This window comes from Pseudophryne corroboree, chromosome 4, assembly GCF_028390025.1.
Source record: "Pseudophryne corroboree isolate aPseCor3 chromosome 4, aPseCor3.hap2, whole genome shotgun sequence".
Lineage (NCBI taxonomy): Eukaryota > Metazoa > Chordata > Amphibia > Anura > Myobatrachidae > Pseudophryne > Pseudophryne corroboree.
The window spans coordinates 16,295,990-16,317,625 of NC_086447.1; the positions used below are offsets into that span (position 1 = coordinate 16,295,990).

The following is a 21,636-nucleotide window of genomic DNA, read 5'->3' on the forward strand; positions in this document are numbered from 1 at the left end:
TAATAGGTGAAAAACCATTCCTACAAAGGTATTAATCAGAGACTTGGCTTTGTGGACACTTTTCAGAGAGCAAATGTGTTAGCATAAAAATAAAGCCATAAAATGGAGAGCTGATTAATCACTCAATTGGATTTCTCTGCCTGCATATTTTTTTTTCTCTGCAACCCCATGCTAAATTGTGCTTCCTGTTTTTTTATAAAATGACTTAATCAAATCTGACTCTGATTGCATCAGAGAAGGCCAGATACCCTACACTATAAGAGGTGGTTTGAAATTTTGACTTGTCTACTTAAAGATCACCAAAATTTGATCACACAGTCAATAACATCCCTGGGTGGGATTTAACCACCAACCTTTAGGTTAACAGCCAAATGCGCTTACCGATTGCGCCACAGAGACAGCTTGCAAAAGCATGTACTGACAAAGGCTAAAAAGCATTCATCTAGAAAGTTTCCTAGAAAAAGGTTAAAAAGGCAATAATCTGGAGAGTTTTGCAAGATTTTTCTTCCATTGACCAATGAAGAAACACATTGGTACATTCATATGATGAGTGAGTACTTCAGGATCTCTGTCACTAACATGAGCAGCAGAGTGGCGCAGCGGAAGCGTGCTGGGCCCATAACCCAGAGGTCAATGTATCGAAACCATCCTCTGCTATGTGCATTTATTTTTTTGTTAATTAAATTCTTCCAAAACTGGGATTGATATTTTGACTCTTTTATTTTTACTTAAAGTACAATAACTTTTAACATTTTAATTTGTTTTAATAGTATATTGACAGCATTGTTTTCTTTCAGAAATCCACTTAATTTTCTTTACCCTATTACTAAAATGGTAATTGACAAAAACAAGCTACATTGTCACCAGAAGAGCAATGCAAAATGTACAATTGATATTTCAAAATCATCTTTCCAGCTTGAATTTCAATGATGCATTGGGGCAACGATTTTGTGAGAAACATCTTCACCCTTAAAGAAAGATTTTCTTAACTTCTTACCTGTGTGCTGATTAGATATCACCTGGTTTTCACATTAAACAGATTCCCACTTGAGAAAGCAGCAAGGATGCAGTGAGGTTTATGTTTCCTGGTGTCAACCTGTATTATTTCAGTGGACATTGTAATGAGGATGCTTCTTGCTGCCTTTCCAATGAAGCAAGTTTTAATCAGTAATAGGTGAAAAACCATTCCTACAAAGGTATTAATCAGAGACTTGGCTTTGTGGACACTTTTCAGAGAGCAAATGTGTTAGCATAAAAATAAAGCCATAAAATGGAGAGCTGATTAATCACTCAATTGGATTTCTCTGCCTGCATATTTTTTTTTCTCTGCAACCCCATGCTAAATTGTGCTTCCTGTTTTTTTATAAAATGACTTAATCAAATCTGACTCTGATTGCATCAGAGAAGGCCAGATACCCTACACTATAAGAGGTGGTTTGAAATTTTGACTTGTCTACTTAAAGATCACCAAAATTTGATCACACGGTCAATTACGTCCCTGGGTGGGATTGAACCACCAACCTTTCGGTTAACAGCCGAATGCGCTAACAGATTGCGCCACAGAGACAGCTTGCAAAAGCATGTACTGACAAAGGCTAAAAAGCATTAATCTAGAAAGTTTCCTAGAAAAAGGTTAAAAAGGCAATAATCTGGAGAGTTTTGCAAGATTTTTCTTCCATTGACCAATGAAGAAACACATTGGTACTTTCACATGATGAGTGAGTACTTCATGATCTCAGACACTTACATGAGCAGCAGAGTGGCGCAGCGGAAGCGTGCTGGGCCCATAACCAAGAGGTCGATGGATCGAAACCATCCTCTGCTATGTGCACTTATTTTTTTGTTAATTAAATTCTTCCAAAACTGGGATTGATATTTTGACTCTTTTATTTTTACTTAAATTACAATAACTTTTAACATTTTAATTTGTTTTAATAGTATATTGACAGCATTGTTTTCTTTCAGAAATCCACTTAATTTTCTTTACCCTATTACTGAAATGGTAATTGACAAAAACAAGCTACATTGTCACCAGAAGAGCAATGCAAAATGTACAATTGATATTTCAAAATCATCTTTCCAGCTTGAATTTCAATGATGCATTGGGGCAACGATTTTGTGAGAAACATCTTCACCCTTAAATAAAGATTTTCTTAACTTCTTACCTGTGTGCTGATTAGATATCACCTGGTTTTCACATTAAACAGATTCCCACTTGAGAAAGCAGCAAGGATGCAGTGAGGTTTATGTTTCCTGGTGTCAACCTGTATTATTTCAGTGGACATTGTAATGAGGATGCATCTTGCTGCCTTTCCAATGAAGCAAGTTTTAATCAGTAATAGGTGAAAAACCATTCCTACAAAGGTGTTAATCAGAGACTTGGCTTTGTGGACACTTTTCAGAGAGCAAATGTGTTAGCATAAAAATAAAGCCATAAAATGGAGAGCTGATTAATCACTCAATTGGATTTCTCTGCCTGCATAATTTTTTTTCTCTGCAACCCCATGCTAAATTGTGCTTCCTGTTTTTTATAAAATGACTTAATCAAATCTGACTCTGATTGCATCAGAGAAGGCCAGGTACCCTACACTATAAGAGGTGGTTTGAAATTTTGACTTGTCTACTTAAAGATCACCAAAATTTGATCACACGGTCAATAACATCCCTGGGTGGGATTGAACCTCCAACCTTTAGGTTAATAGCCGAATGCGCTTACCGATTGTGCCACAGAGACAGCTTGCAAAAGCATGTACTGACAAAGGCTAAAAAGCATTCATCTAGAAAGTTTCCTAGAAAAAGGTTAAAAAGGCAATAATCTGGAGAGTTTTGCAAGATTTTTCTTCCATTGACCAACGAAGAAACACATTGGTACTTTCACATGATGAGTGAGTACTTCAGGATCTCTTACACTTACATGAGCAGCAGAGTGGCGCAGCGGAAGCGTGCTGGGCCCATAACCCAGAGGTCGATGGATCGAAACCATCCTCTGCTATGTGCACTTATTTTTTTGTTAATTAAATTCTTCCAAAACTGGGATTGATATTTTGACTCTTTTATTTTAACTTAAAGTACAATAACTTTTAACATTTTCATGTGTTTTAATAGTATATTGACAGCATTGTTTTCTTTCAGAAATCCACTTAATTTTCTTTACCCTATTACTGAAATGGTAATTGACAAAAACAAGCTACATTGTCACCAGAAGAGCAATGCAAAATGTACAATTGATATTTCAAAATCATCTTTCCAGCTTGAATTTCAATGATGCATTGGGGCAACGATTTTGTGAGATACATCTTCACCCTTAAATAAAGATTTTCTTAACTTCTTACCTGTGTGCTGATTAGATATCACCTGGTTTTCACATTAAACAGATTCCCACTTGAGAAAGCAGCAAGGATGCAGTGAGGTTTATGTTTCCTGGTGTCAACCTGTATTATTTCAGTGGACATTGTAATGAGGATGCATCTTGCTGCCTTTCCAATGAAGCAAGTTTTAATCAGTAATAGGTGAAAAACCATTCCTACAAAGGTATTAATCAGAGACTTGGCTTTGTGGACACTTTTCAGAGAGCAAATGTGTTAGCATAAAAATAAAGCCATAAAATGGAGAGCTGATTAATCACTCAATTGGATTTCTCTGCCTGCATATTTTTTTTTCTCTGCAACCCCATGCTAAATTGTGCTTCCTGTTTTTTATAAAATGACTTAATCAAATCTGACTCTGATTGCATCAGAGAAGGCCAGATACCCTACACTATAAGAGGTGGTTTGAAATTTTGACTTGTCTACTTAAAGATCACCAAAATTTGATCATACGGTCAATTACGTCCCTGGGTGGGATTGAACCACCAACCTTTCGGTTAACAGCCGAATGCGCTAACAGATTGCACTACAGAGACAGCTTGCAAAAGCATGTACTGACAAAGGCTAAAAAGCATTAATCTAGAAAGTTTCCTAGAAAAAGGTTAAAAAGGCAATAATCTGGAGAGTTTTGCAAGATTTTTCTTCCATTGACCAATGAAGAAACACATTGGTACTTTCACATGATGAGTGAGTACTTCATGATCTCGGACACTTACATGAGCAGCAGAGTGGCGCAGCGGAAGCGTGCTGGGCCCATAACCCAGAGGTCGATGAATCGAAACCATCCTCTGCTATGTGCACTTATTTTTTTGTTAATTAAATTCTTCCAAAACTGGGATTGATATTTTGACTCTTTTATTTTTACTTAAATTACAATAACTTTTAACATTTTAATTTGTTTTAATAGTATATTGACAGCATTGTTTTCTTTCAGAAATCCACTTAATTTTCTTTACCCTATTACTGAAATGGTAATTGACAAAAACAAGCTACATTGTCACCAGAAGAGCAATGCAAAATGTACAATTGATATTTCAAAATCATCTTTCCAGCTTGAATTTCAATGATGCATTGGGGCAACGATTTTGTGAGAAACATCTTCACCCTTAAATAAAGATTTTCTTAACTTCTTACCTGTGTGCTGATTAGATATCACCTGGTTTTCACATTAAACAGATTCCCACTTGAGAAAGCAGCAAGGATGCAGTGAGGTTTATGTTTCCTGGTGTCAACCTGTATTATTTCAGTGGACATTGTAATGAGGATGCATCTTACTGCCTTTCCAATGAAGCAAGTTTTAATCAGTAATAGGTGAAAAACCATTCCTACAAAGGTGTTAATCAGAGACTTGGCTTTGTGGACACTTTTCAGAGAGCAAATGTGTTAGCGTAAAAATAAAGCCATAAAATGGAGAGCTGATTAATCACTCAGTTGGATTTCTCTGCCTGCATAATTTTTTTTCTCTGCAACCCCATGCTAAATTGTGCTTCCTGTTTTTTATAAAATGACTTAATCAAATCTGACTCTGATTGCATCAGAGAAGGCCAGGTACCCTACACTATAAGAGGTGGTTTGAAATTTTGACTTGTCTACTTAAAGATCACCAAAATTTGATCACACGGTCAATAACATCCCTGGGTGGGATTGAACCACCAACCTTTAGGTTAACAGCCGTATGCGCTTACCGATTGCACCACAGAGACAGCTTGCAAAAGCATGTACTGACAAAGGCTAAAAAGCATTCATCTAGAAAGTTTCCTAGAAAAAGGTTAAAAAGGCAATAATCTGGAGAGTTTTGCAAGATTTTTCTTCCATTGACCAACGAAGAAACACATTGGTACTTTCACATGATGAGTGAGTACTTCAGGATCTCTTACACTTACATGAGCAGCAGAGTGGCGCAGCGGAAGCGTGCTGGGCCCATAACCCAGAGGTCGATGGATCGAAACCTTCCTCTGCTATGTGCACTTATTTTTTTGTTAATTAAATTCTTCCAAAACTGGGATTGATATTTGGACTCTTATTTTTACTTAAAGTACAATAACTTTTAACATTTTAATTTGTTTTAATAGTATATTGACAGCATTGTTTTCTTTCAGAAATCCACTTAATTTTCTTTACCCTATTACTGAAATGGTAATTGACAAAAACAAGTTACATTGTCACCAGAAGAGCAATGCAAAATGTACAATTGATATTTCAAAATCATCTTTCCAGCTTGAATTTCAATGATGCATTGGGGCAACGATTTTGTGAGAAACATCTTCACCCTTAAAGAAAGATTTTCTTAACTTCTTACCTGTGTGCTGATTAGATATCACCTGGTTTTCACATTAAACAGATTCCCACTTGAGAAAGCAGCAAGGATGCAGGGAGGTTTATGTTTCCTGGTGTCAACCTGTATTATTTCAGTGGACATTGTAATGAGGATGCATCTTGCTGCCTTTCCAATGAAGCAAGTTTTAATCAGTAATAGGTGAAAAACCATTCCTACAAAGGTGTTAATCAGAGACTTGGCTTTGTGGACACTTTTCAGAGAGCAAATGTGTAAACATAAAAATAAAGCCATAAAATGGAGAGCTGATTAATCACTCTATTGGATTTCTCTGCCTGCATAATTTTTTTTCTCTGCAACCCCATGCTAAATTGTGCTTCCTGTTTTTTATAAAATGACTTAATCAAATCTGACTCTGATTGCATCAGAGAAGGCCATTTACCCTACACTATAAGAGGTGGTTTGAAATTTTGACTTGTCTACTTAAAGATCACCAAAACTCGATCACACGGTCAATAACATCCTTGGGTGGGATTGAACCACCAACCTTTAGGTTAACAGCCGAATGCGCTTACCGATTGCGCCACAGAGACAGCTTGCCAAAGCATGTACTGGCAAAGGCTAAAAAGCATTCATCTAGAAAGTTTCCTAGAAAAAGGTTAAAAAGGCAATAATCTGGAGAGTTTTGCAAGATTTTTCTTCCATTGACCAACGAAGAAACACATTGGTACTTTCATATGTTGAGTGAGTACTTCAGGATCTCTGACACTAACATGAGCAGCAGAGTGGCGCAGCGGAAGCGTGCTGGGCCCATAACCCAGAGGTCGATGGATCGAAACCATCCTCTGCTATGTGCACTTAATTTTTTATTAATTAAATTCTTCAAAAACTGGGATTGATATTTTGCTCTTTTATTTTTACTTAAAGTACAATAACTTTTAACATTTTAATTTGTTTTAATAGTATATTGACAGCATTATTTTCTTTCAGAAATCCACTTAATTTTCTTTACCCTATTACTGAAATGGTAATTGACAAAAACAAGCTACATTGTCACCAGAAGAGCAATGCAAAATGTACAATTGATATTTCAAAATCATCTTTCCAGCTTGAATTTCAATGATGCATTGGGGCAACGATTTTGTGAGAAACATCTTCACCCTTAAAGAAAGATTTTCTTAACTTCTTACCTGTGTGCTGATTAGATATCACCTGGTTTTCACATTAAACAGATTCCCACTTGAGAAAGCAGCAAGGATGCAGTGAGGTTTATGTTTCCTGGTGTCAACCTGTATTATTTCAGTGGACATTGTAATGAGGATGCATCTTGCTGCCTTTCCAATGAAGCAAGTTTTAATCAGTAATAGGTGAAAAACCATTCCTAGAAAGGTGTTAATCAGAGACTTGGCTTTGTGGACACTTTTCAAAGAGAAAAACGTGTTAGCATAAAAATAAAGCCATAAAATGGAGAGCTGATTAATCACTCAATTGGATTTCTCTGCCTGCATAATTTTTTTTCTCTGCAACCCCATGCTAAATTGTGCTTCCTGTTTTTTATAAAATGACTTAATCAAATCTGACTCTGATTGCATCAGAGAAGGCCAGGTACCCTACACTATAAGAGGTGGTTTGAAATTTTGACTTGTCTACTTAAAGATCACCAAAATTTGATCACAAGGTCAATTACGTCCCCGGGTGGGATTGAACCACCAACCTTTCGGTTAACAGCCGAATGCGCTAACCGATTGCGCCACAGAGACAGTTTGCAAAAGCATGTACTGACAAAGGCTAAAAAGCATTCATCTAGAAAGTTTCCTAGAAAAAGTTTAAAAAGGCAATAATCTGGAGAGTTTTGCAAGATTTTTCTTCCATTGACCAACGAAGAAACACATTGGTACTTTCACATGATGAGTGAGTACTTCAGGATCTCTGACACTTACATGAGCAGCAGAGTGGCGCAGCGGAAGCGTGCTGGGCCCATAACCCAGAGGTCGGTGGATCGAAACCATCCTCTGCTATGTGCACTTATTTTTTTGTTAATTAAATTCTTCCAAAACTGGAATTGATATTTTGACTCTTTTATTTTTACTTAATGTACAATAACTTTTAACATTTTAATTTGTTTTAATAGTATATTGACAGCATTGTTTTCTTTCAGAAATCCACTTAATTTTCTTTACCCTATTACTGAAATGGTAATTGACAAAAACAAGTTACATTGTCACCAGAAGAGCAATGCAAAATGTACAATTGATATTTCAAAATCATCTTTCCAGCTTGAATTTCAATGATGCATTGGGGCAACGATTTTGTGAGAAACATCTTCACCCTTAAAGAAAGATTTTCTTAACTTCTTACCTGTGTGCTGATTAGATATCACCTGGTTTTCACATTAAACAGATTCCCACTTGAGAAAGCAGCAAGGATGCAGGGAGGTTTATGTTTCCTGGTGTCAACCTGTATTATTTCAGTGGATATTGTAATGAGGATGCATCTTGCTGCCTTTCCAATGAAGCAAGTTTTAATCAGTAATAGGTGAAAAACCATTCCTACAAAGGTGTTAATCAGAGACTTGGCTTTGTGGACACTTTTCAGAGAGCAAATGTGTTAACATAAAAATAAATCCATAAAATGGAGAGCTGATTAATCACTCAATTGGATTTCTCTGCCTGCATAATTTTTTTTCTCTGCAACCCCATGCTAAATTGTGCTTCCTGTTTTTTATAAAATGACTTAATCAAATCTGACTCTGATTGCATCAGAGAAGGCCAGGTACCCTACACTATAAGAGGTGGTTTGAAATTTTGACCTGTCTACTTAAAGATCACCAAAATTTGATCACAAGGTCAATTTCGTCCCTGGGTGGGTTTGAACCACCAACCTTTAGGTTAACAGCCGAACGTGCTAACCAATTGCACCACAGAGACAGCTTGCAAAAGCGTGTACTGACAAAGGCTAAAAAGCATTCATCTAGAAAGTTTCCTAGAAAAAGGTTAAAAAGGCAATAATCTGGAGAGTTTTGCAAGATTTTTCTTCCATTGACCAACGAAGAAACACATTGGTACTTTCACATGATGAGTGAGTACTTCAGGATCTCTTACACTTACACGAGCAGCAGAGTGGTGCAGCGGAAGCGTGCTGGGCCCATAACCCAGAGGTCGATGGATCGAAACCATCCTCTGCTATGTGCACTTATTTTTTTGTTAATTAAATTCTTCCAAAACTGGGATTGATATTTTGACTCTTTTATTTTTACTTAATGTACAATAACTTTTAACATTTTAATTTGTTTTAATAGTATATTGACAGCATTATTTTCTTTCAGAAATCCACTTAATTTTCTTTACCCTATTACTGAAATGGTAATTGACAAAAACAAGCTACATTGTCACCAGAAGAGCAATGCAAAATGTACAATTGATATTTCAAAATCATCTTTCCAGCTTGAATTTCAATGATGCATTGGGGCAACGATTTTGTGAGAAACATCTTCACCCTTAAAGAAAGATTTTCTTAACTTCTTACCTGTGTGCTGATTAGATATCACCTGGTTTTCACATTAAACAGATTCCCACTTGAGAAAGCAGCAAGGATGCAGTGAGGTTTATGTTTCCTGGTGTCAACCTGTATTATTTCAGTGGACATTGTAATGAGGATGCATCTTGCTGCCTTTCCAATGAAGCAAGTTTTAATCAGTAATAGGTGAAAAACCATTCCTAGAAAGGTGTTAATCAGAGACTTGGCTTTGTGGACACTTTTCAAAGAGAAAAACGTGTTAGCATAAAAATAAAGCCATAAAATGGAGAGCTGATTAATCACTCAATTGGATTTCTCTGCCTGCATAATTTTTTTTCTCTGCAACCCCATGCTAAATTGTGCTTCCTGTTTTTTATAAAATGACTTAATCAAATCTGACTCTGATTGCATCAGAGAAGGCCAGGTACCCTACACTATAAGAGGTGGTTTGAAATTTTGACTTGTCTACTTAAAGATCACCAAAATTTGATCACAAGGTCAATTACGTCCCCGGGTGGGATTGAACCACCAACCTTTCGGTTAACAGCCGAATGCGCTAACCGATTGCGCCACAGAGACAGTTTGCAAAAGCATGTACTGACAAAGGCTAAAAAGCATTCATCTAGAAAGTTTCCTAGAAAAAGTTTAAAAAGGCAATAATCTGGAGAGTTTTGCAAGATTTTTCTTCCATTGACCAACGAAGAAACACATTGGTACTTTCACATGATGAGTGAGTACTTCAGGATCTCTGACACTTACATGAGCAGCAGAGTGGCGCAGCGGAAGCGTGCTGGGCCCATAACCCAGAGGTCGGTGGATCGAAACCATCCTCTGCTATGTGCACTTATTTTTTTGTTAATTAAATTCTTCCAAAACTGGAATTGATATTTTGACTCTTTTATTTTTACTTAATGTACAATAACTTTTAACATTTTAATTTGTTTTAATAGTATATTGACAGCATTGTTTTCTTTCAGAAATCCACTTAATTTTCTTTACCCTATTACTGAAATGGTAATTGACAAAAACAAGTTACATTGTCACCAGAAGAGCAATGCAAAATGTACAATTGATATTTCAAAATCATCTTTCCAGCTTGAATTTCAATGATGCATTGGGGCAACGATTTTGTGAGAAACATCTTCACCCTTAAAGAAAGATTTTCTTAACTTCTTACCTGTGTGCTGATTAGATATCACCTGGTTTTCACATTAAACAGATTCCCACTTGAGAAAGCAGCAAGGATGCAGGGAGGTTTATGTTTCCTGGTGTCAACCTGTATTATTTCAGTGGATATTGTAATGAGGATGCATCTTGCTGCCTTTCCAATGAAGCAAGTTTTAATCAGTAATAGGTGAAAAACCATTCCTACAAAGGTGTTAATCAGAGACTTGGCTTTGTGGACACTTTTCAGAGAGCAAATGTGTTAACATAAAAATAAATCCATAAAATGGAGAGCTGATTAATCACTCAATTGGATTTCTCTGCCTGCATAATTTTTTTTCTCTGCAACCCCATGCTAAATTGTGCTTCCTGTTTTTTATAAAATGACTTAATCAAATCTGACTCTGATTGCATCAGAGAAGGCCAGGTACCCTACACTATAAGAGGTGGTTTGAAATTTTGACCTGTCTACTTAAAGATCACCAAAATTTGATCACAAGGTCAATTTCGTCCCTGGGTGGGATTGAACCACCAACCTTTAGGTTAACAGCCGAACGTGCTAACCAATTGCACCACAGAGACAGCTTGCAAAAGCGTGTACTGACAAAGGCTAAAAAGCATTCATCTAGAAAGTTTCCTAGAAAAAGGTTAAAAAGGCAATAATCTGGAGAGTTTTGCAAGATTTTTCTTCCATTGACCAACTAAGAAACACATTGGTACTTTCACATGATGAGTGAGATACTTCAGGATCTCTGACACTTACATGAGCAGCAGAGTGGCGCAGCGGAAGTGTGCTGGGCCCATAACTCAGAGGTCGATGGATCGAAACCATCCTTTGCTATGTGCACTTATTTTTTTGTTAATTAAATTCTTCCAAAACTGGGATTGATATTTTGACTCTTTTATTTTTACTTAAAGTACAATAACTTTTAACATTTTAATTTGTTTTAATAGTATATTGACAGCATTGTTTTCTTTCAGAAATCCACTTAATTTTCTTTACCCTATTACTGAAATGGTAATTGACAAAAACAAGGTACATTGTCACCAGAAGAGCAATGCAAAATGTACAATTGATATTTCAAAATCATATTTCCAGCTTGAATTTCAATAATGCATTGGGGCAATGATTTTGTGAGAAACATCTTCACCCTTACGTAAAGATTTTCTTAACTTCTTACCTGTGTGCTGATTAGATATCACCTGGTTTTCACATTAAACAGATTCCCACTTGAGAAAGCAGCAAGGATGCAGTGAGGTTTATGTTTCCTGGTGTCAACCTGTATTATTTCAGTGGACATTGTAATGAGGATGCATCTTGCTGCCTTTCCAATGAAGCAAGTTTTAATCAGTAATAGGTGAAAAACCATTCCTACAAAGGTGTTAATCAGAGACTTGGCTTTGTGGACACTTTTCAGAGAGCAAATGTGTTAGCATAAAAATAAAGCCATAAAATGGAGAGCTGATTAATCACTCAATTGGATTTCTCTGCCTGCATAATTTTTTTTCTCTGCAACCCCATGCTAAATTGTGCTTCCTGTTTTTTATAAAATGACTTAATCAAATCTGACTCTGATTGCATAAGAGAAGGCCAGGTACCCTACACTATAAGAGGTGGTTTGAAATTTTGACTTGTCTACTTAAAGATCACCAAAATTTGATCACACGGTCAGTTACGTCCCTGGGTGAGATTGAACCACCAACCTTTCGGTTAACAGCAGAATGCGCTAACCGATTGCGCCACAGAGACAGCTTGCAAAAGAGTGTACTGACAAAGGCTAAAAAGCATTCATCTAGAAAGTTTCCTAGAAAAAGGTTAAAAAGGCAATAATCTGTAGAGTTTTGCAAGATTTTTCTTCCATTGACCAACGAAGAAACACATTGGTACTTTCACATGATGAGTGAGTACTTCAGGATCTCTTACACTTACACGAGCAGCAGAGTGGTGCAGCGGAAGCGTGCTGGGCCCATAACCCAGAGGTCGATGGATCGAAACCATCCTCTGCTATGTGCACTTATTTTTTTGTTAATTAAATTCTTCCAAAACTGGGATTGATATTTTGACTCTTTTATTTTTACTTAAAGTACAATAACTTTTAACATTTTAATTTGTTTTAATAGTATATTGACAGCATTGTTTTCTTTCAGAAATCCACTTAATTTTCTTTACCCTATTACTGAAATGGTAATTGACAAAAACAAGCTACATTGTCACCAGAAGAGCAATGCAAAATGTACAATTGATATTTCAAAATCATATTTCCAGCTTGAATTTCAATGATGCATTGGGGCAATGATTTTGTGAGAAACATCTTCACCCTTACATAAAGATTTTCTTAACTTCTTACCTGTGTGCTGATTAGATATCACCTGGTTTTCACATTAAACAGATTCCCACTTGAGAAAGCAGCAAGGATGCAGTGAGGTTTATGTTTCCTGGTGTCAACCTGTATTATTTCAGTGGACATTGTAATGAGGATGCATCTTGCTGCCTTTCCAATGAAGCAAGTTTTAATCAGTAATAGGTGAAAAACCATTCCTACAAAGGTGTTAATCAGAGACTTGGCTTTGTGGACACTTTTCAGAGAGCAAATGTGTTAGCATAAAAATAAAGCCATAAAATGGAGAGCTGATTAATCACTCAATTGGATTTCTCTGCCTGCATAATTTTTTTTCTCTGCAACCCCATGCTAAATTGTGCTTCCTGTTTTTTATAAAATGACTTAATCAAATCTGACTCTGATTGCATCAGAGAAGGCCAGATACCCTACACTATAAGAGGTGGTTTGAAATTTTGACTTGTCTACTTAAAGATCACCAAAATTTGATCACACGGTCAATAACATTCCTGGGTGGGATTGAACCACCAACCTTTAGGTTAACAGCTGAATGCGCTTACCGATTGCGCCACAGAGACAGCTTGCAAAAGCATGTACTGACAAAGGCTAAAAAGCATTCATCTAGAAAGTTTCCTAGAAAAAGGTTAAAAAGGCAATAATCTGGAGAGTTTTGCAAGATTTTTCTTCCATTGACCAACGAAGAAACACATTGGTACTTTCACATGATGAGTGAGTACTTCAGGATCTCTGACACTAACATGAGCAGCAGAGTGGCGCAGCGGAAGCGTGCTGGGCCCATAACCCAGAGGTCGATGGATCGAAACCATCCTCTGCTATGTGCACTTATTTTTTTGTTAATTAAATTCTTCCAAAACTGGGATTGATATTTGGACTCTTTTATTTTTACCTAAAGTACAGTAACTTTTAACATTTTAATTTGGTTTAATAGTATATTGACAGCATTGTTTTCTTTCAGAAATCCACTTAATTTTCTTTACCCTATTACTGAAATGGTAATTGACAAAAACAAGCTACATTGTCACCAGAAGAGCAATGCAAAATGTACAATTGATATTTCAAAATCATCTTTCCAGCTTGAATTTCAATGATGCATTGGGGCAACGATTTTGTGAGAAACATCTTCACCCTTAAAGAAAGATTTTCTTAACTTCTTACCTGTGTGCTGATTAGATATCACCTGGTTTTCACATTAAACAGATTCCCACTTGAGAAAGCAGCAAGGATGCAGTTAGGTTTATGTTTCCTGGTGTCAACCTGTATTATTTCAGTGGACATTGTAATGAGGATGCATCTTGCTGCCTTTCCAATGAAGCAAGTTTTAATCAGTAATAGGTGAAAAACCATTCCTACAAAGGTGTTAATCAGAGACTTGGCTTTGTGGACACTTTTCAGAGAGCAAATGTGTTAGCATAAAAATAAAGCCATAAAATGGAGAGCTGATTAATCACTCAATTGGATTTCTCTGCCTGCATAATTTTTTTCTCTGCAACCCCATGCTAAACTGTGCTTCCTGTTTTTTATAAAATGACTTCATCAAATCTGACTCTGATTGCATCAGAGAAGGCCAGGTACCCTACACTTTAAGAGGTGGTTTGAAATTTTGACTTGTCTACTTAAAGATCACCAAAATTTGATCACACGGTCAATAACATTCCTGGGTGGGATTGAACCACCAACCTTTAGGTTAATAGCCGAATGCGCTTACCGATTGCGCCACAGAGACAGCTTGCAAAAGCATGTACTGACAAAGGCTAAAAAGCATTCATCTAGAAAGTTTCCTAGAAAAAGGTTAAAAAGGCAATAATCTGGAGAGTTTTGCAAGATTTTTCTTCCATTGACGAACTAAGAAACACATTGGTACTTTCACATGATGAGTGAGATACTTCAGGATCTCTGACACTTACATGAGCAGCAGAGTGGCGCAGCGGAAGCGTGCTGGGCCCATAACCCAGAGGTCGATGGATCGAAACCATCCTCTGCTATGTGCACTTATTTTTTTGTTAATTAAATTCTTCCAAAACTGGGATTGATATTTTGACTCTTTTATTTTTACTTAAAGTACAATAACTTTTAACATTTTAATTTGTTTTAATAGTATATTGACAGCATTGTTTTCTTTCAGTAATCCACTTAATTTTCTTTACCCTATTACTGAAATGGTAATTGACAAAAACAAGCTACATTGTCACCAGAAGAGCAATGCAAAATGTACAATTGATATTTCAAAATCATCTTTCCAGCTTGAATTTCAATGATGCATTGGGGCAACAATTTTGTGAGAAACATCTTCACACTTAAAGAAAGATTTTCTTAACTTCTTACCTGTGTGCTGATTAGATATCACCTGGTTTTCACATTAAACAGATTCCCACTTGAGAAAGCAGCAAGGATGCAGTGAGGTTTATGTTTCCTGGTGTCAACCTGTATTATTTCAGTGGACATTGTAATGAGGATGCATCTTGCTGCCTTTCCAATGAAGCAAGTTTTAATCAGTAATAGGTAAAAAACCATTCCTACAAAGGTGTTAATCAGAGACTTGGCTTTGTGGACACTTTTCAGAGAGCAAATGTGTTAGCATAAAAATAAAGCCTTAAAATGGAGAGCTGATTAATCACTCAATTGGATTTCTCTGCCTGCATAATTTTTTTTCTCTGCAACCCCATGCTAAATTTTGCTTCCTGTTTTTTATAAAATGACTTAATCAAATCTGACTCTGATTGCATCAGAGAAGGCCAGGTACCCTACACTATAAGAGGTGGTTTGAAATTTTGACTTGTCTACTTAAAGATCACCAAAATTTGATCACAAGGTCAGTTACTTCCCTGGGTAGGATTGAACCACCAACCTTTCGGTTAACAGGAGAATGCGCTAACCGATTGCGCCACAGAGACAGCTTGCAAAAGCATGTACTGACAAAGGCTAAAAAGCATTCATCTAGAAAGTTTCCTAGAAAAAGATTAAAAAGGCAATAATCTGGAGAGTTTTGCAAGATTTTTCTTCCATTGACCAACGAAGAAACACATTGGAACTTTCACATGATGAGTGAGTACTTCAGGATCTCTGACACTAACATGAGCAGCAGAGTGGCGCAGCGGAAGCGTGCTGGGCCCATAACCCAGAGGTTGATGGATCGAAACCATCCTCTGCTATGTGCACTTATTTTTTGGTTAATTAAATTCTTCCAAAACTGGGATTGATATTTTGACTCTTTTATTTTTACTTAAAGTACAATAACTTTTAACATTTTAATTTGTTTTAATAGTATATTGACAGCATTGTTTTCTTTCAGAAATCCACTTAATTTTCTTTACCCTATTACTGAAATGGTAATTGACAAAAACAAGCTATATTGTCACCAGAAGAGCAATGCAAAATGTACAATTGATATTTCAAAATCATCTTTCCAGCTTGAATTTCAATGATGCATTGGGGCAACGATTTTGTGAGAAACATCTTCACCCTTAAAGAAAGATTTTCTTAACTTCTTACCTGTGTGCTGATTAGATATCACCTGGTTTTCACATTAAACAGATTCCCACTTGAGAAAGCAGCAAGGATGCAGTGAGGTTTATGTTTCCTGGTGTCAACCTGTATTATTTCAGTGGACATTGTAATGAGGATGCATCTTGCTGCCTTTCCAATGAAGCAAGTTTTAATCAGTAATAGGTGAAAAACCATTCCTACAAAGGTGTTAATCAGAGACTTGGCTTTGTGGACACTTTTCAGAGAGCAAATGTGTTAGCATAAAAATAAAGCCATAAAATGGAGAGCTGATTAATCACTCAATTGGATTTCTCTGCCTGCATAATTTTTTTTCTCTGCAACCCCATGCTAAATTGTGCTTCCTGTCTTTTATAAAATGACTTAATCAAATCTGACTCTGATTGCATCAGAGAAGGCCAGATACCCTACACTATAAGAGGTGGTTTGAAATTTTGACATGTCTACTTAAAGATCACCAAAATTTGATCACACGGTCAATTACGTCCCTGGGTGGGATTAAACCACCAACCTTTCGGTTAACAGCCGAACGCGCTAACAGATTGCACCACAGAGACAGCTTGCAAAAGCTTGTACTGACAAAGGCTAAAAAGCATTCATCTAGAAAGTTTCCTAGAAAAAGGTTAAAAAGGCAATAATCTGGAGAGTTTTGCAAGATTTTTCTTCCATTGACCAATGAAGAAACACATTGGTACTTTCACATGATGAAGGAGTACTTCAGGATCTCTTAAACTTACATGAGCAGCAGAGTGGCGCAGCGGAAGCGTGCTGGGCCCATAACCCAGAGGTCGATGGATCGAAACTATCCTCTGCTATCTGCACTTATTTTTTTGTTAATTAAATTCTTCCAAAACTGGGGTTGATATTTTGACTCTTTTATTTTTACCTAAAGTACAATAACTTTTAACATTTTAATTTGTTTTAATAGTATATTGACAGCATTGTTTTCTTTCAGAAATCCACTTAATTTTCTTTACCCTATTACTGAAATGGTAATTGACAAAAACAAGCTACATTGTCACCAGAAGAGCAATGCAAAATGTACAATTGATATTTCAAAATCATCTTTCCAGCTTGAATTTCAATGATGCATTGGGGCAACGATTTTGTGAGAAACATCTTCACCCTTAAAGAAAGATTTTCTTAACTTCTTACCTGTGTGCTGATTAGATATCACCTGGTTTTCACATTAAACAGATTCCCACTTGAGAAAGCAGCAAGGATGCAGTTAGGTTTATGTTTTCCGGTGTCAACCTGTATTATTTCAGTGGACATTGTAATGAGGATGCATCTTGCTGCCTTTCCAATGAAGCAAGTTTTAATCAGTAATAGGTGAAAAACCATTCCTACAAAGGTGTTAATCAGAGACTTGGCTTTGTGGACACTTTTCAGAGAGCAAATGTGTTAGCATAAAAATAAAGCCATAAAATGGAGAGCTGATTAATCACTCAATTGGATTTCTCTGCCTGCATAATTTTTTTCTCTGCAACCCCATGCTAAATTGTGCTTCCTGTTTTTTATAAAATGACTTCATCAAATCTGACTCTGATTGCATCAGAGAAGGCCAGGTACCCTACACTATAAGAGGTGGTTTGAAATTTTGACTTGTCTACTTAAAGATCACCAAAATTTGATCACACGGTCAATAACATTCCTGGGTGGGATTGAACCACCAACCTTTAGGTTAACAGCCGAATGCGCTAACCGATTGCGCTACAGAGACAGCTTGCAAAAGCATGTACTGACAAAGGCTAAAAAGCATTCATCTAGAAAGTTTCCTAGAAAAAGGTTAAAAAGGCAATAATCTGGAGAGTTTTGCAAGATTTTTCTTCCATTGACCAACGAAGAAACACATTGGTACTTTCACATAATGAGTGAGTACTTCAGGATCTCTGACACTAACATGAGCAGCAGAGTGGCGCAGCGGAAGCGTGCTGGGCCCATAACCCAGAGGTCGATGGATCGAAACCATCCTCTGCTATGTGCACTTATTTTTTTGGTTAATTAAATTCTTCCAAAACTGGGATTGATATTTTGACTCTTTTATTTTTACTTAAAGTACAATAACTTTTAACATTTTAATTTGTTTTAATAGTATATTGACAGCATTGTTTTCTTTCAGAAATCCACTTAATTTTCTTTACTCTATTACTGAAATGGTAATTGACAAAAACAAGCTATATTGTCACCAGAAGAGCAATGCAAAAAGTACAATTGATATTTCAAAATCATCTTTCCAGCTTGAATTTCAATGATGCATTGGGGCAACGATTTTGTGAGAAACATCTTCACCCTTAAAGAAAGATTTTCTTAACTTCTTACCTGTGTGCTGATTAGATATCACCTGGTTTTCACATTAAACAGATTCCCACTTGAGAAAGCAGCAAGGATGCAGTGAGGTTTATGTTTCCTGGTGTCAACCTGTATTATTTCAGTGGACATTGTAATGAGGATGCATCTTGCTGCCTTTCCAATGAAGCAAGTTTTAATCAGTAATAGGTGAAAAACCATTCCTACAAAGGTGTTAATCAGAGACTTGGCTTTGTGGACACTTTTCAGAGAGCAAATGTGTTAGCATAAAAATAAAGCCATAAAATGGAGAGCTGATTAATCGCTCAATTGGATTTCTCTGCCTGCATAATTTTTTTTCTCTGCATCCCCATGCTAAATTGTGCTTCCTGTTTTTTATAAAATGACTTAATCAAATCTGACTCTGATTGCATCAGAGAAGGCCAGATACCCTACACTATAAGAGGTGGTTTGAAATTTTGACTTGTCTACTTAAAGATCACCAAAATTTGATCACACGGTCAATTACGTCCCTGGGTGGGATTAAACCACCAACCTTTCGGTTAACAGCCGAACGCGCTAACAGATTGCACCACAGAGACAGCTTGCAAATGCTTGTACTGACAAAGGCTAAAAAGCATTCATCTAGAAAGTTTCCTAGAAAAAGGTTAAAAAGGCAATAATCTGGAGAGTTTTGCAAGATTTTTCTTCCATTGACCAATGAAGAAACACATTGGTACTTTCACATGATGAAGGAGTACTTCAGGATCTCTTAAACTTACATGAGCAGCAGAGTGGCGCAGCGGAAGCGTGCTGGGCCCATAACCCAGAGGTCGATGGATCGAAACCATCCTCTGCTATGTGCACTTATTTTTTTGTTAATTAAATTCTTCCAAAACTGGGATTGATATTTTGACTCTTTTATTTTTACCTAAAGTACAATAACTTTTAACATTTTAATTTGTTTTAATAGTATATTGACAGCATTGTTTTCTTTCAGAAATCCACTTAATTTTCTTTACCCTATTACTGAAATGGTAATTGACAAAAACAAGCTACATTGTCACCAGAAGAGCAATGCAAAATGTACAATTGATATTTCAAAATCATCTTTCCAGCTTGAATGTCAATGATGCATTGGGGCAACGATTTTGTGAGAAACATCTTCACCCTTAAAGAAAGATTTTCTTAACTTCTTACCTGTGTGCTGATTAGATATCACCTGGTTTTCACATTAAACTGATTCCCACTTGAGAAAGCAGCAAGGATGCAGTTAGGTTTATGTATCCCGGTGTCAACCTGTATTATTTCAGTGGACATTGTAATGAGGATGCATCTTGCTGCCTTTCCAATGAAGAAAGTTTTAATCAGTAATAGGTGAAAAACCATTCCTACAAAGGTGTTAATCAGAGACTTGGCTTTGTGGACACTTTTCAGAGAGCAAATGTGTTAGCATAAAAATAAAGCCATAAAATGGAGAGCTGATTAATCACTCAATTGGATTTCTCTGCCTGCATAATTTTTTTCTCTGCAACCCCATGCTAAATTGTGCTTCCTGTTTTTTATAAAATGACTTCATCAAATCTGACTCTGATTGCATCAGAGAAGGCCAGGTACCCTACACTATAAGAGGTGGTTTGAAATTTTGACTTGTCTACTTAAAGATCACCAAAATTTGATCACACGGTCAATAACATTCCTGGGTGGGATTGAACCACCAACCTTTAGGTTAACAGCCGAATGCGCTTACCGATTGCGCCACAGAGACAGCTTGCAAAAGCATGTACTGACAAAGGCTAAAAAGCATTCATCTAGAAAGTTTCCTAGAAAAAGGTTAAAAAGGCAATAATCTGGAGAGTTTTGCAAGATTTTTCTTCCATTGACCAACGAAGAAACACATTGGTACTTTCACATAATGAGTGAGTACTTCAGGATCTCTGACACTAACATGAGCAGCAGAGTGGCGCAGCGGAAGCGTGCTGGGCCCATAACCCAGAGGTCGATGGATCGAAACCATCCTCTGCTATGTGCACTTATTTTTTGGTTAATTAAATTCTTCCAAAACTGGGATTGATATTTTGACTCTTTTATTTTTACTTAAAGTACAATAACTTTTAACATTTTAATTTGTTTTAATAGTATATTGACAGCATTGTTTTCTTTCAGAAATCCACTTAATTTTCTTTACTCTATTCCTGAAATGGTAATTGACAAAAACAAGCTATATTGTCACCAGAAGAGCAATGCAAAATGTACAATTGATATTTCAAAATCATCTTTCCAGCTTGAATTTCAATGATGCATTGGGGCAACGATTTTGTGAGAAACATCTTCACCCTTAAAGAAAGATTTTCTTAACTTCTTACCTGTGTGCTGATTAGATATCACCTGGTTTTCACATTAAACAGATTCCCACTTGAGAAAGCAGCAAGGATGCAGTGAGGTTTATGTTTCCTGGTGTCAACCTGCATTATTTCAGTGGACATTGTAATGAGGATGCATCTTGCTGCCTTTCCAATGAAGCAAGTTTTAATCAGTAATAGGTGAAAAACCATTCCTACAAAGGTGTTAATCAGAGACTTGGCTTTGTGGACACTTTTCAGAGAGCAAATGTGTTAGCATAAAAATAAAGCCATAAAATGGAGAGCTGATTAATCACTCAATTGGATTTCTCTGCCTGCATAATTTTTTTTCTCTGCAACCCCATGCTAAATTGTGCTTCCTGTTTTTTATAAAATGACTTAATCAAATCTGACTCTGGTTGCATCAGAGAAGGCCAGATACCCTACACTATAAGAGGTGGTTTGAAATTTTGACTTGTCTACTTAAAGATCACCAAAATTTGATCACACGGTCAATTACGTCCCTGGGTGGGATTAAACCACCAACCTTTCGGTTAACAGCCGAACGCGCTCACAGATTGCACCACAGAGACAGCTTGCAAAAGCTTGTACTGACAAAGGCTAAAAAGCATTCATCTAGAAAGTTTCCTAGAAAAAGGTTAAAAAGGCAATAATCTGGAGAGTTTTGCAAGATTTTTCTTCCATTGACCAACGAAGAAACACATTGGTACTTTCACATGATGAGTGAGTACTTCAGGATCTCTGACACTAACATGAGCAGCAGAGTGACGCAGCGGAAGCGTGCTGGGCCCATAACCCAGAGG

At 36.7% G+C, this 21,636-nt stretch overlaps 13 non-coding genes across 13 annotated transcripts; 8 read left to right on the forward strand and 5 right to left on the reverse strand.

Moving 5' to 3' along the window:
• Window positions 1–1,493: 1,493 nt before the first annotated feature.
• On the reverse strand, window positions 1,494–1,567 carry TRNAN-GUU (transfer RNA asparagine (anticodon GUU)). Its single transcript has one exon. It is a non-coding gene; the product is annotated as a tRNA-Asn (tRNA).
• Window positions 1,568–2,920: 1,353 nt separating this feature from the next.
• Window positions 2,921–2,992, forward strand: TRNAM-CAU (transfer RNA methionine (anticodon CAU)). Its single transcript has one exon. It is a non-coding gene; the product is annotated as a tRNA-Met (tRNA).
• A 3,427-nt stretch (window positions 2,993–6,419) lies between these two features.
• TRNAM-CAU (transfer RNA methionine (anticodon CAU)) lies at window positions 6,420–6,491 on the forward strand. The gene has a single exon. It is a non-coding gene; the product is annotated as a tRNA-Met (tRNA).
• Window positions 6,492–7,326: 835 nt separating this feature from the next.
• On the reverse strand, window positions 7,327–7,400 carry TRNAN-GUU (transfer RNA asparagine (anticodon GUU)). Its single transcript has one exon. It is a non-coding gene; the product is annotated as a tRNA-Asn (tRNA).
• A 1,093-nt stretch (window positions 7,401–8,493) lies between these two features.
• On the reverse strand, window positions 8,494–8,567 carry TRNAN-GUU (transfer RNA asparagine (anticodon GUU)). The gene has a single exon. It is a non-coding gene; the product is annotated as a tRNA-Asn (tRNA).
• A 1,094-nt stretch (window positions 8,568–9,661) lies between these two features.
• Window positions 9,662–9,735, reverse strand: TRNAN-GUU (transfer RNA asparagine (anticodon GUU)). Its single transcript has one exon. It is a non-coding gene; the product is annotated as a tRNA-Asn (tRNA).
• A 1,093-nt stretch (window positions 9,736–10,828) lies between these two features.
• Window positions 10,829–10,902, reverse strand: TRNAN-GUU (transfer RNA asparagine (anticodon GUU)). The gene has a single exon. It is a non-coding gene; the product is annotated as a tRNA-Asn (tRNA).
• Window positions 10,903–13,423: 2,521 nt separating this feature from the next.
• On the forward strand, window positions 13,424–13,495 carry TRNAM-CAU (transfer RNA methionine (anticodon CAU)). Its single transcript has one exon. It is a non-coding gene; the product is annotated as a tRNA-Met (tRNA).
• A 1,095-nt stretch (window positions 13,496–14,590) lies between these two features.
• On the forward strand, window positions 14,591–14,662 carry TRNAM-CAU (transfer RNA methionine (anticodon CAU)). Its single transcript has one exon. It is a non-coding gene; the product is annotated as a tRNA-Met (tRNA).
• Window positions 14,663–15,757: 1,095 nt separating this feature from the next.
• Window positions 15,758–15,829, forward strand: TRNAM-CAU (transfer RNA methionine (anticodon CAU)). The gene has a single exon. It is a non-coding gene; the product is annotated as a tRNA-Met (tRNA).
• Window positions 15,830–18,090: 2,261 nt separating this feature from the next.
• TRNAM-CAU (transfer RNA methionine (anticodon CAU)) lies at window positions 18,091–18,162 on the forward strand. Its single transcript has one exon. It is a non-coding gene; the product is annotated as a tRNA-Met (tRNA).
• Window positions 18,163–19,258: 1,096 nt separating this feature from the next.
• TRNAM-CAU (transfer RNA methionine (anticodon CAU)) lies at window positions 19,259–19,330 on the forward strand. The gene has a single exon. It is a non-coding gene; the product is annotated as a tRNA-Met (tRNA).
• Window positions 19,331–20,424: 1,094 nt separating this feature from the next.
• Window positions 20,425–20,496, forward strand: TRNAM-CAU (transfer RNA methionine (anticodon CAU)). Its single transcript has one exon. It is a non-coding gene; the product is annotated as a tRNA-Met (tRNA).
• Window positions 20,497–21,636: the final 1,140 nt, after the last annotated feature.